This window comes from Phyllobates terribilis, unplaced genomic scaffold (genome assembly GCF_046119375.1).
Source record: "Phyllobates terribilis strain yellow unplaced genomic scaffold, ASM4611937v1 Scaffold_2__4_contigs__length_985480577, whole genome shotgun sequence".
NCBI lineage: Eukaryota > Metazoa > Chordata > Amphibia > Anura > Dendrobatidae > Phyllobates > Phyllobates terribilis.
In genome coordinates, this window is record NW_027362762.1 from 943,865,916 (window position 1) to 943,880,261 (window position 14,346).

The window sequence follows — 14,346 nt, forward strand, 5'->3', positions numbered from 1 at the left end:
AGAAATCCGTCCATGCACCCTTCTGGGTTCTATGGCACTATGCGCAGCAGGGCGCCACACCATCTAATGCAGAATCTGAAGGCATACATACCATATATCGTGCAGTGGACCCTACTGGGGGGGATAAAGAAATTTACCCAAGTTTAATGGAGACAAGATAGAGTGGAGGACATTCCCCCAACTTTTCAGTTCTTGATGCCCCAACTGGACTATGGGCTCCTTCTCTTCTAGGTACGTGCCTATGAAATGCAATGAGGCAGTGCCCCCAATATCTCTATTCGGTGGCTCCTTAATACAAGCTGATACATAATATCGTCCCTTTGGAACCTTGTGTGCCTCCATACTAACTACATGCTCTGATGTCAATGTGCCACCAGGATGTACACGGCCACCCAAAAATATACAATCCCACATTACCCCTAGAACAGTAGCAAGCAAAAATGTCTTACACAGCAGCCATAACCAGTAATACCCATCCCATAAAGGGCCAGCCACTAATGTCCCATATAGCAGCCACAGGGCCATCCACCAAATGCACGGCCAGATGATATCTACCACTTCCTAGATCACTGGGTTCTCTCTTATTTCTGTGCCGACCACACAGAAGAACTTTCCTCCCGGCAGATCCGTGACTTGTATAACAACATAATTCTTACAAATGGAAAGTGGTGATAAAGGTGAACCCATGTAATAGAAATCTCGTGACTTCCCACTCAGTTTTGCAAATTTGATTCATGAAAATGTCTAACGATGAGTCGATTTCTCGTGATTAACTCATTTCTTTACACTGCAGGGCTCTGTTTGTACCATACAGTCCGGCTCATCGTTATTGGCTTCCATGAAGTTTAAGTACATAAAGTGGAATATCTCCTGAAAAAAATGAATGAAGTGACAGTTTTTTTATATAGAGACTTGTGTTAAATACAAAAGAGCAAATGAGAAACAATAACTTAAAACAAAAAACAATGGGAGGGAAAAATAGAAAAACCTAAAGCTTGCTGTGTCACTGGTCACTGCTGTTGGCACCTTTCACATTAATTTAGTATGGAAACACATTTTGACTCGCCTGTGGTAAATCACAAAAGAGATTCACCTGTGATTAATTGTTGTTGCCCATGTGATATGAACTCGCCAATGAATGATGACTTCAATGTTTTAAAAAGCCACATGGTAGGCCCTGTCCTTTTGTCACAATGGTGAAGACAAAGGAGCTGTCTGAGGACATCATAACTGATATTATTAGCAAATGTAATAGTGGGGAAGGGCGTAGCCTTCCCTTGGCACTGAGATAGTTAAAGGAAGTGTTCCTGAAGTCAGACCTCTCTGAACTGTTGGTAGACCAAGCTAAGGGGTTAGCTTTAGTGGTCCAGTCAGTAGAGTAGAGGGGGAACTTAGTGCCCTGATCAAGCCTTGAGTGACATAGAGCTTGTTCCTGGCATAATTCCTTGTGGGCTGCAGTACTTGTAAACAGCCACAAGATGCCACTGTTCTGGGTGCAGATGTCAGGTTGAGTCTGCTAGCAGGGTTACAGACAGTGATGAGTTAATGTTGTGTGATGACAGCTCACCGAGGGTGGGCACTTTAGGAAAATTCCTGCTTAAGTTTCCAGAAAGCAGGAGAAGTTACTCAGTAAGAGATAGGACAGTGGATTGTACGGGCAGCTAATATATGTGGCTGCTAGGGTAGACGGGAGCTCCATACCCTCAGACAGTGGGATCACCAGTGTGAAAGTCTCCCTACGCAAGAGCAAGAGTCCTGTTAGCCGGCCGGAGAAACTCATCAAAGGTAGTGAGGACCCGGGGCACTTCTAGTCTGCAGGAAGCAGAGGAAGATAAATAGGACTCCAGGCTAAGACGTGGGGGAGAGATATCGGATCCAGATCACTGTTGGTATTTCAGAAGAGTCTCTTGGGCCAGATTAGAGTCACAGAGATGCTTCACTTAAAGAGGGAACCAGGGCTGAAGGAGTTACCAGCGCCTGTGAGAGAGATGATAACCTGTCGGGCCTTATCCATTATATCTGCCTGTAAATATTGTACATATTCCTCTTCCCCAAGTAAAGTTCAAGTTCTGGTTAAGAACCTCGTGTCCTCTGAATTTATTGCTGCCCTGGTCCCAGAAGAGAAACGCTTGGAGACAGCCGCGATCGGATGGTTTGAAGTAAGTGGAGAGCCCCACATACACAGCCACACATCAGAGGGAGGACACGTATTGTCTGTAGGGTGCCAGAGCGAGAGGGGGCTACAGCTCGCCCACGACTACCTCGCTGGGGCACCTTACTCAAACACAAGACTTCCAAAGGGTATAAGGCCATCTCCAAAGACCTTGGTATCTCAGTTTCAACAGTGTCAATGTTATTAACAAGATTGCCAAGCATGGAACTGTCAAGAATCTCCTTTAACGTGGGGGAGAGAGGAAAATTGACAAGAGATGTCTTCAAACATTAGTGTGAATGGTGGAAAAAACACCATGTCAAACATCCAAAGACCTGAAGGCCAACCTGGAACAGTCTGGGGTCATGGTTTCAATGAGTACGTAATAGTAGAGAAGATATATGGCACCACCTCTGCTTTAAATATACTTTCCCTTTAATGCAGCGAAATTCCTGGATATAAGGTGGTGCATGTCCAAGTAAATAATCATAACTTGCAAGAGCTAAAATAAAGGTAGCACTCACCGATAATTCCAAGGATGTCCTTTATTAGTACTCACAGTACATATTAACTTGCGGCATTGGACGGAGGTTCCTGAGGGTGTGCGGGGGAGTGAGAGAGAGGACGACGGCCATTTCGCTCCCGGCCGTCGTCCTCTCTCTCACTCCCCTGCACACCCTCAGGAACCTCCGTCCGATGCCGCAAGTTAATATGCACTGTGAGTACTAATAAAGGACATCCTTGGAATTATCGGTGAGTGCTACCTTTATTTTAGCTCTTTCAAGTTTCAATGAGTACCATATGCCACACACTATACCAAGCAGAGCTTTATGGGCAAAGGCCAAGGGAAAAACCATTGCTGAAGAAAATATATAAAAAGGAATGGCTGATCTTTGCCAAAGAGTACCTTGACAAACCACAATCCTTCTGGGAAAATGTTCTGTGGACAGATGAAACAAAAATAGAGCTTTCTGGCAATGAAAAGCAACAGTTTGTTTACAGACTGCGTAATGAAGCTTATAAGGAAAAGAACACCTTACCAACAGTTAAGCATAGTGGACAATCCATAATGCTGTGGGGTTGCTTTGCTCCGTCTGGTACTGGAGGCCTTGACCGTATCACAGGAATCATGAAATCAGAGAACTATCAAGAGGTTTTAGAGCAAAATGTCCTACCTAGTGTAAGAAAACTTGGTTTTAGTCGAAGATCATGGGTCCTCGAGCAAGACAATAACCCAAAGCACACATCCAAAAGTACACAGGAATGGTTGATAAAGAAAAAATGGACTGTTTTAAAATGGCCAGCAATGAGTCCTTACCTCAATTTCATTGAAAATCTTTTGGGTGAGCTGAAATCTGCCATTGGGAAAAAGAACCCTTAAAACATTCAAGAGCTTCAACAAACTGCAAAGGAAGATGGGAGGAAACTGCAGCTGAGAAGAGCAAGAAGCTTATAGATGGCTACAAGAAACGTTTGGAGGCTTTCAGCAATGCCAAAGGGAGTGCAACCAAGTATTAATTAGGGGGGCAACCAAGTATTAATTAGGGGGGCCTTTATTGCTGCACATGCTTTTTATTCTGTTTCTTCTTTGAAATTGCAGCATGGAAGTTAAAAAACAATGTTTTATTGTTGTATTACTTTGGACCACTAATTAAAAAATCCTGAGGATATAACTTTGGTACATTTCCATTTATTTCTGATGATATTGTATAGTCTATGAAAAAAAATAAAGGGGTGCCCATAATGGTGAGCAGTACTGTAGTTATTCCGTAGATGTGGGTGATTGACGACTATGATCTTTTTCCCTCATTTATTTAGGACATGTTATCATGTAGATTTTTGTTTTTTTGATTGTTTGTTTGTTTGTTTTACATATAATCAACTTTAGAAAATTAATTTAATTGCTACAACATTTATTTTGTAAGACACAAAGTTACCGTAATTTTATGTTATGAAATAATTAATCGCCATTACAGCAGAACTTTATTTATTTGGCTTTATTAACTTTTTATTACCCACAAAATCCGAGTTGGATTGAGAAAATTAATTGGAACAAGTTTATGCCCCCCGAGATTTTTTTAATTAAATAATTAATCCCTTCCCAATGGGGCAATTTTTACATTTTTCTTGTTTTCCCCCCACCTTCTTCTAAGAGTCATAACTTTTAAATTTTTCTGTCGACATAGCCACATAAGGGCTTGTTATTTGAGGAACGAGTTGTACTTTTGAATGACACCATTCATTGTTCTATTAAATGTACTGGAAAACAGGGGGGAAAAAAATCCAAGTGCGATTAAATAGTGCAAAAAAAATGCATTTCTGCAATTGTTTTTTGGGGTTTTTGGTTTTTCTGCTGTAAAAAAAAATACTTAGTAATGCAATTTTAAAATCTGTAAAAAAAAAATGTTTTTTTGTCACTATTTTCCCATGCCCGTAACTAGTGATGGGCGAACCCGTGACTGTTCAGGTTCGGCTAATTGAACCGAATGCCGAACAGTTTTTTAAAAGTTCAGGTTCGGGTACCAGAACACTACCCGAACCCCGAACCCGAACACGGACCCCATTCATGTGAATCTGGGAGCGAAATATCCCTGGTTTCTTGCGCTGCCACTTGCGTGACAGCGCAGGAAACACAGGCTATGATTGGCGGTAATAGCATTACCGCGGCCAGAGCGTTGTGGCATCATGATGACAGGTGTCAGCATGATGCCACAGCTGTGACAGTCACCTGCGGTAAAAAGCTTACCATGGGTCATAGGTTCCAGCTGATGGTACTACTACCACCATCAGCCGGCGCCTCCTGCCATAGGAAACAGCGAGCGCTGGCACCACTGGATGGGAGCAGTAGTCTCCCATCCGCCGGCGCCTGTGCTCTGCTGAAAGTAAAAAAAAAAATGTTAAAATTAATAAAAAAATGTTCAAATAAAATAAAACACATTATACTCACCTGTACCTTGTCCCTAATGTTCGCCGCCCCTGCAAAAAATAAAAAAACACCATATACTCACCTTACGCCTAGTCCCTGAAGCCCACGATCACCTGTAATAGAAGTAAAATTATAAAGCAACCTCATCCTCACCTGTCCGCCGCAGTCCAAATAGCGAGGGTCCCACGAAGATCCCATGAACAGAGTGGCCACATTTTACAGCAGCCGCAATGAGTGGGAAAATACTCACTGTGCGTGCGCTGACCTCATTTGTCGGCAATACACTGAGTCATATATCGGTGTCTGAAAAAAAAAACGCAATTCTGGAGTTCCAAATTTATTTTTCTGATCATATTAACTCATTTCATATTTTGTTAGATCGGCCTTACAACTTCTAAAGCACTTCACCCAGTTTCTGCCGTCCTGCTGCACCGGGACCCCTCTCTCCCGAATTGCTCATCCAGACCGTTAGGCTATAAGAATCCACCTGACCAGGTGAGACATAAGAGATGTAGGGAAGTTTTTGGACTTTTAATAATATTTTATTGAACTAGTTTGATGCATTTGAGTTTGTGGTTACAAAATTAGTTTTGTGCAACATTTTATTACTAAGGAGGGATTTGTGGGTCTGTTTTATTCTGGAAAGTTCCCATGATATATTGAATTTTTTTAAGCTTTTGATGTAGTTCTATTAGTTTTGCAGAATTATTTCTAAATATTGGAACCAAGTCAAAGTGGCTTGTTGGTTTGCTTCTTGTCACCCAGCACCTTGGCCATTTTTCCTGTGGGTCTAAACCGGTTCTCCTACATAAGCCCTTATTCCTGATAGACCTTTTCTTATTCTTCTGTATTTATTGTCATTTCTGGTTTCTGTACATAGTTTCTGTCTCATTGAAAAACCAACCCCATGTGAGGTTAGGAAGACGCATTTCTCCATATCAATGAGCTCAGAAGGCCACCACCAGCTCCATAGACGTTACCTAACCACGCTGAGCCATCATCTTTGTATTCCTCATCCTGCCATTGTCTTTACTACCTGCCGTTCTGTTGTTAGCTAGAAATAGAGGATTAACAATTCAATTAGTGGAATCTGGATGAACCGCAAGTGACCGGTGAAAGATCTAATGGCACCATTTGTCTGAGTACAGTTTATCTTGTCCAGAGGATCTTCCTAAAAACACATATCCAAAGCTTCCAATACACAACCAACATATGGGTCTAGGTGGACAGCTATGGAGAGAAGTATTGGAAGGAACTTCTTCATTAATTCGGGTTCCGCATTCAACATCATCGCCCCTGGTGTATGAAGTCCATCCCCTCGCCCCCCTGGTTTATAACATCCAATTCCATTGCCCCCCAGTGTACAACATCAGACCCCATTGCCCTCCGGTGTATAAAGTTCATCCCCTCAACCCCTGGTGTATAACATCCGTTGCCCACAGAGTATATTACATCTGCCCTATCAGCCACAGTGTATAACATCCGGCCCCATTGACCCCAGTGTATAACATCCGGCCCCATTGACCCCAGTGTATAACATCCAGCCCCATTGACCCCCTGGTGTATAACATCCGGCCCCATTGACCCCCTGGTGTGTAACATCTAGCCCCATTGATCCCGGTATATAATGTGGCACCCCTGAGGGTTCGGTCGCCACAGGGGTCCTGCATCTCTTTAATGAAGTGTGGTATCTCTCCTTCGAGGTAAGGACGGTGCAGCTGTCAGGACCCCACCTCTGCATCCAACACTACACCTCTCCCATCTGAGGGGGGCTAATATGCACCAGGGTTCTGCCCCATCCGGGATAAGAGGAGATGGGGGAACCAAAGTTAGGGGGAACCATGTAGTGAGTGAGAGTGGAGGACACACTTAGAGGTTACACCACAAAATTCATATTTAATAAACAGCCATCTTGGGCTTATGGTTTTTGATTGTGATCTTCATCACTGAACGTGGCTTTCTGTGTGAACCTGCAGTTGATGGGGACACGGTCCTCGTGCTCTGGCCTTGAGGTGAGGAGCGGGCAAGAGTTAACGGCTGTCTCTACCCGGTCAAGGTCCCTACCTAAGAAGGCCTGGAGGGGAGTAGAGGAGAAAAGCTCCACAGGCAAAAGGATCCCAGGAGGATGCAGACGGAGCGGCATACGCCACCTGTCCTCACTATTCTGGCCTAGTCAGAGGGATTCCTGCTGCAAAAGGGGTACCGGCCCCCGATATCTGATTCTGTCACTTCAAGTCTTAGTCAGAGAAGCCCGGAGGCTCAGAGGATCCCACCGGGTAACGGATGGAGCGGAGTCGCCACCCGTACCCTTGTTCTGTGCATAGTCCAGAGGGAGACCCGGCCTTAGTACACGCACTTCACACAGACAGGAGAGGACCTAGTGGAAAGTCTAGGAACACTCTGGTGCGGGGTCCTGACCAAGTACCTGAACTACCCGGAGGTTGTCGGACCTCCGGTCCTGGTGGCTGCAGCGCGCCGTGAGGAGCAGGGAGAAGCCTTGCAGCTGTGTATTCTACCGTGAGTAAAGCTTGGAAGACTGCCCCTATGGCCTCCGGTCCTTTATTCTCGCGCCGCACCGCACCACACCAGAATTCACTACTACTCCCTCCATCTGCGTCTCTGCCCTGAGGCCCTGCTTCGCCTGTGGGGAGTAGCTCCATCCAAAGCTGCCACTACACCCCGCCTCAGAGGACTGCCGCAGCGCTGGTGGCCATCACCAGACACCACAGGTGGCGTAGTCGAAATACCACTCGAATCACTGTCACCGACCCTCCTAGCCCTTAACTTTTTAATGTGACAACCCTGGGCACGGACCGGGCCTAGGCCGCGACTACATCCACCTTGCACAGTGGCCCGGCTTCCGAGTACCCCAACTCTCAGGGTGGGCTAGCGAGCGGGGAAGGAGAGGCGTCCCCTTAGTCCAACCAACACGGACGTAGTACAATCATTTTCAACTCTCTCCTCCACCCGGGCGTCACAATAACATCCAGCCCGATTGACCCCGGTGTATAACATCTGGCCCCATTGACCCCGGTATATAACATCCATCCCGATTGACCCCAGTATATAACATCCGACCCCATCACCCCCAGTGTATAATATCCTTTTGAATTGCCCCTGGTGTATAACATCTGGCCCCATTGACCCAACTGTATACTATCCGTTCGTATTGGCCACTCGGTGTATAATATCCGGCCCCATTGCACCCAGTGTATAACATCCGGCCTCATTGCACCCAGTGTATATCATCCGGTCCCATTGCATCCAGTGTATATCATCCGGCCCCATTGCACCCAGTGTATATCATCCGGTCCCATTGCACCCAGTGTATATCATCCGGCCCCATTGCACCCAGTGTATATCATCCGGCCCCATTGCACCCAGTGTATATCATCCGGCCCCATTGCACCCAGTATATATCATCCGGCCCCATTGCACCCAGTGTATATCATCCGGCCCCATTGCACCTCACAAATGCTCTTCTGGATAAAGGTGCAACAATTCCAATAGGTGACCCGAGAGTTCTAGTCCTCTGAAGAGACTATTTCCATATTTAAATTCCCAGAGAAGGATTGCATAGCCTATAAGTCTCCTTACAATGGTTTGACACTCTCCACAAAGTGAAACATTCCCCACTAGACCCTCAGTCAGATATCTCTCATTTAACCAAATCAGATCTCCTGCTTTTCACTGATGAGGGGAAAACACCCCAAAACACGTGTACTCGTACCTCAAAAAAGGGAATGGATAGAAAGTACAATTCAAATGGAGGCCCTGAACTTCAATATATTTCTGTGATCCCTAAGTCCAGGATTCACACTTGCAGTATATGTAGTGGATGGACTAATAATGCTCTGCTAATAATGTGGCTTCCTCACGGCTGGCACCAACGATGGAGACCGGCGTGAGAATGGAGCAGGCAGGCATGATACAAGTGGACCCGTTTTTTATTCCCCGTCCAGCCCAGTCCCTTTCCAGGTTCTTCCCACAGTAATGGAAAAAAAAAACAATATCAAAATACATATTATCACTTTTTTTTTTCCAAAAAAACCTTCCAAGGTGAAGAGCGTGGACTTACTGATAATATCTCTTCCAGGAATGTGTGGTGGTGACTTCGGATGCAGCCAAAGACTTTTTAATTATCGGGCCCGGTTCTACATTTAATGGGACGAGTGCGTAAATAAGGAAATGTAATGATTCCCCATCTTATCTGCTCCATCTAGAAGATAAGGGTTATTGCCGGATATTTCATCCTCTCCGCTCCAGAGCTCGGGGTTTTCTTCTTGTAAACGAAAGGAAAACATTTCCTGAGCTTCTCTTCCTCGTTCCTTACAGGAACAGTAGGACAAATGGAAGAAACCGACTTACCTACAGTGTGTTCGACTTTGTTTTTTTTCATCTTCGCATCTAAGTCTTATTTTTTTTGTCTACTTTTTTCTAGTCTTGGGCTTTACATTTCAGAAAATGGCTGGCTCGCGGCACAGGGATGATGCAGACACATTACTAATGCTGCAACGGCTATCTCTGATCCCGGATGTTTTACTGAAAAGCAACCGTGCAAGCTAAGAACTAAGGGCTTGTTCACATGTTGCGTTTTTAACACGTTTTTTTTCCGCATTTTTCCAGCGTTTTTCAATACCAGCGTTTCTGAAATCTCATTCGCACGCTGCTTAGTTTTGCAGAATTGAACCTTCAAAGATTTTTTTTAAATCTGCAGCGTGTTAATTCTTTCAGCGTTTTTGCAGCATTTTTCACCCATTCAAATGGGATAAAAACTCAAGTAACAATGCATAAAAAAAAAACGCACATATTTTACAAAGCATTTTTCCTGCTAACATTCTGTTTTTTTCAGCAGAAAAATCTGCTGCAATTATTAAGCGTGTACAGATACCCTAAGGCTATGTTCACATGCAACTGCTTTTTATTCTGCAGCCAAAACCTGCTGTATTTGCAGGGAAAATGTTGCATTCAAAATACCCGTTTTCATCATTTTTGCAGTGTTTTTGACCTGTTTTTTGCAGTGTTTTTTTTAGCGTGCGCTTCGTCTACAGGACATGTTTATTAAAGTTTGTTTTGTTCACAAAAAAAACACGATGGGTGAAAAAACGCTGCAAAAACGCTGAAAGAAGTGACATGCTGCAGATTTAAAAAATGCAGCAGTTTTCCAATTCAGTCAGGGAAAAAAAAAACAATGTGTGTGTATGAGATTTCTGAAATCTCAGAGCCTTTGCTGGTGCTGTAAAACGCAGCTTAAAATTTGCATTTAAAAAAACGTAGCAAAAACGCAACATGTGAACAAAGCCTTAGTCTATCAGATAGTGGGGAGGATTCTGTTGCAAAAAAGTTACCTCCCAACAAAAAACTTAATCTAAGCCCAAGAACTTTTTTTGCAAGTTTTCCCAAGGATGTAGCCCCCAAAAAAAGCTCCTGAGTCCCAATGCAAAATCTGTAACAGGGCTCAGGGATGAAAAGTTGCACAGTTAATCTTATATTCATTAAAATGTGGGCAAACTCCACAGAAGTTCAAAAAGTTTTCAAGTGCTCCCCCAATAATAGAAAAGTTATAATATGGGGGAGAAGAGTTGTAGCCAGGAACGGCTGCAGGTTTATACGAGCCCTTTTGATTTTTCCTCCTCCTCTTTCAAGTACTATAACTTTTTTATTTTTTCAGGGCTTGGTTTTTTATTGCGGTACAATATGTAGTTTTTATCATTACCAATTTGGGCTCCATTCGACTTTCTGATTTCTTTTAATAAAGTTTAATTATTTTGTTTTTTGTGACCAAAAAACAGCAATTTTGCAATTTTGATTGTTTTTTATTTCTATGTTCAAATATTGAGATATATTATTAGTTCGGAAAGTTGTCCACATCGCTATACCAAATATGTTATATTTTTATTTTATTTCTTTTTTTATTTACGTTCCAGGAAAAGTCGGGTGAAATGAACTTTTTTTTATATAGATGTATTTTTCAAAAAATATTTGCAAATTTTTTTTTTTTACATTTTTATTGCCTCCCCTCCCTGGGAATTTGAACCACTAGTAATGCAATGTGTTGTAAAATTACTTATCTCCTATGATGCCCATTTCTAACCTTTTAAATGATGCAGTCATGATTGACAGCGCCATCTAAGAGGTTAAACTGCTGATCGACGGGTTAAACTCGGGTGCCAGCTGTATAACACAGCCTGCACCCACAGTGGAAGTCGCAAATTGAAACATGGTGCAGATTGGGGCCCCCTGGTGCTGTGGGTTTGGTGCTGGTGCCAACATTGGGAGTAGCTTTTACGATTTATATTCCTAAGGTTTGGCACATCATTCTCTTTGTTCGGAGCTCCATTTGCACGTATAGTTACCTGGAAAAAATCCAGTGGTCAAACGTCTAATTTATTGCCATGCAGTGGGACCAAAGGGTTGACTGATGTTTGTGGTCTGATGTTGCGAATGAAAAATCATCATGGACTGCTGGGTTGAGGGAGGAGGTAAAAAGGAACAGAGCTCACCCTTCATGTTGCCACAGGTGTGTCAGAAGTGACAGACAGACACCCTGCAGTTGGTTGCAGGAGATCTCTTCGTTTGGCATTACAGACAACTTCTTAGAAGCTGTATCTCTAGGACCCAGCGGCTACCTTCCTCTGGCTAATTAACACCATGGCCTGGGTGTATAAATACCTGCTGTGTGCCAGAGGGAAGTGCCGGCGATATTCATTACTCCTTGTGAAGGTTTGAGCAAGAGCAGTACTTCTTCCTGTCTGGTGCTGGAGGACGTGTGCGCATTTGTCTGGAGTCGACTAAAGCTAAGCGATTTTCCCTTGTTTGTCCCCCCCTTGTTGTCTTTAGTGTTCAGCGGTGATCGACTAGTGCTCATCCCCTCCCTTCCCTAGCCTGAGCCTAACACCAGGGAAAGACAGGGTGAGGCACGCATGCAGCGATTGGTGAAGAACCAATATAGGGACGTTAGTGGAGACAGGGTGACACTAGATCAACCTGGGAGGTCTCCACTCCCCCCTTTCCCTAGAGTCTGGGCTCCCTTTCCCTTTATGTTGCATTTAGTCTTTCCTACACCTTGCATGACACATGTTAGCCGCACATTTTACTACGCTACCAAAATTTTTTCTCATAGGTCTCCACCGACCGAGATGAAATTCTTTTAGGAACTTTTTGTGAATCTATGGATCAATGGTAAACTTGACAGCTAGGTGGAATTAAGTCATCGGAGTCTACTCAACCCATCGGGAGATGTCCTTTAAAGGTTGTGTGGCGCCCCTGCGGGTTCAGTCGCCACAGAGGTACTGCATCTCAACCAGAGGTGTGGTATCTCACTCTCAGGTAAGGATGGAGTACTGCCCGGGACCCAAACACCAGCATCCAACACTACACTACTCCAGACCAGCAGGAGGGGCAAGATGCACTGCTGCGCTGCTGAGACCTGACCCTGGCTGGAGTGGGGGGAACCAAGAGAGGGGGAACCATGTAGTGGGTATGGGTGGAGGAAGCAGGTTAGGGGAGCACTTGAGAAGGAGGATATAAAAGGAGAGGCCATCTTGTGAGTCCAGTCCAGTCTGAGGGAAACAGATAATCAGTCAGTCAGAACAGTCTGAGTGCTCAGGAGGAGGGCCTAGTGAGAGAGGCCCAGGACAGACTGAAGAGAGGAGAGGAGCAGGAAGAAAGGCTCCAGTAAGACAGAAAGGATCCTAGGGGCACGGGCAGTGTGGATGCCACCCGTGCGCCCGAGTCTGCAGAAACGTGGAAGGATCAGGCCGCCGAGGGGACCGGCCCCTAAACCAGCAGAGTTCTTCAAGTCTCAACTAGATAACCGGAGGGTGCAGCATTTCAGGTGCTGCAGCCAAAAGCCACATCTAACTCGCCAAAAAGGTGGCCATAGAGGACCCAGGGGACAGAGAAGACGTCACCCGACAAGGTCCGCGGTCACTGGCTTGGGACAGTGGGTGTGAGGTGCAGGGAGACGACCAGAAGAAACACACAGAAGGGGGTCCCGTTACGTACTCCGGAGGTACCTGGGAGTTTGCTGAACCCCTCCCTGAGTAAGCACAGGACGATGTGAGAAGTTACCCTGGCCCTGGTAACTTGGAGTCTAAAAATCGTGAGTAAAACCCTGAAGACTGCACCCCACTGTCTCTGCGAATTATTACTGCGCCATCATCCCCTGCACAACCCTACACATTTACTTCATCTATAACATCCCTGCAACGCCCTGGAGCTAAGCTCTACGTGTGGAGAGCTAAACCAACTCTGCTGCATTAACATCAGCTCCAGAGGACCTGCTCCACAGCGGCGCCTCCATATAGCCGCATACCACAGGTGGCGTCACAAACATTTCCTAAAAACTATAATCCTTTTCTTTAAAACCCCTTTTATTGACCGCCCTGGGTCACGGACCGGGTCACCGCCACTGTGACATCTCCCCTAGCAACGACCGACTCGGCACAGAGTACCCCACGGCCCAGGGGGCGTGTCAGTTGCGTTACTTCGAACCCATTTTCTTACCCTCAAATATGCTGCAGAAGAGAATGGCGTCCTAAATGTTCCTTCAATCAATGGTAAATAGGTAATTTAGAGACTTAGCATACTATTTGGAAGGGTAACCTGTCTATCTGGTCTGAGCACTATCCATTGGAGAAGGAGTCATGGAGTGGAGAACGATTTGGCAGGAGACCAAAAAAAAAAAAAAGCCGAGTACAATGGATCTTGTAGAGCTGCGCTGATTTATGGCCTCAAAACAAAGGTGTCTTATTGTAAAATCTATAGGAAACACGCCTACGCAGAATGGTTGTTCTACAGCTCAAGTGTCAGTTTCCAGCAAAACAAGAGATTATAAATGGAAGAAAGTGGGATGAAGAACACAGAGGGGGCTTTATGTAGAAGATTTCACACCTTCAAAAATTTTCTCTGGGGAATTTCCATCAAATATCCTACAAGAAATAAGAAAAAAAAAACAACTCATAACTTTATAGAGAGTTCCTCCATTGCAAAAAAACCCCAAAAAGCTTGACATTTATGGGTGAAAAATCGAGCCTTCCCAATCTTGTATCATGAGGAAGAAGATTTGGCAAAAAATGTCCAAGGGAACTGCGCTTGCATGGGGTAATGAGGTCTACCTGGGAATAGTGGGCATCTGATGGCTACGGTTTGGCATGGCAGACAGAGGCATGCCCCGGATGTAGTCTGATTGCACGAGAGTTGGAGGGATGAAGATAGGATCAAGGATAGGATCAAGCGGGGTCAATAGTTCTTTTACAGGGGCAGG

The 14,346-nt window shown here is 44.8% G+C and overlaps 1 protein-coding gene across 1 annotated transcript in view; it reads right to left on the reverse strand.

Moving 5' to 3' along the window:
- LOC141253086 (uncharacterized) overlaps positions 1–13,647 on the reverse strand; it is a 43,188-nt gene extending 29,541 nt beyond the window's left edge. Inside the window, exon 1 of the mRNA XM_073670841.1 lies at positions 13,587–13,647. The gene's annotated coding sequence lies outside the window, so the exon portion shown is untranslated. The remainder of the gene's footprint in view (positions 1–13,586) is intronic.
- Positions 13,648–14,346: the final 699 nt, after the last annotated feature.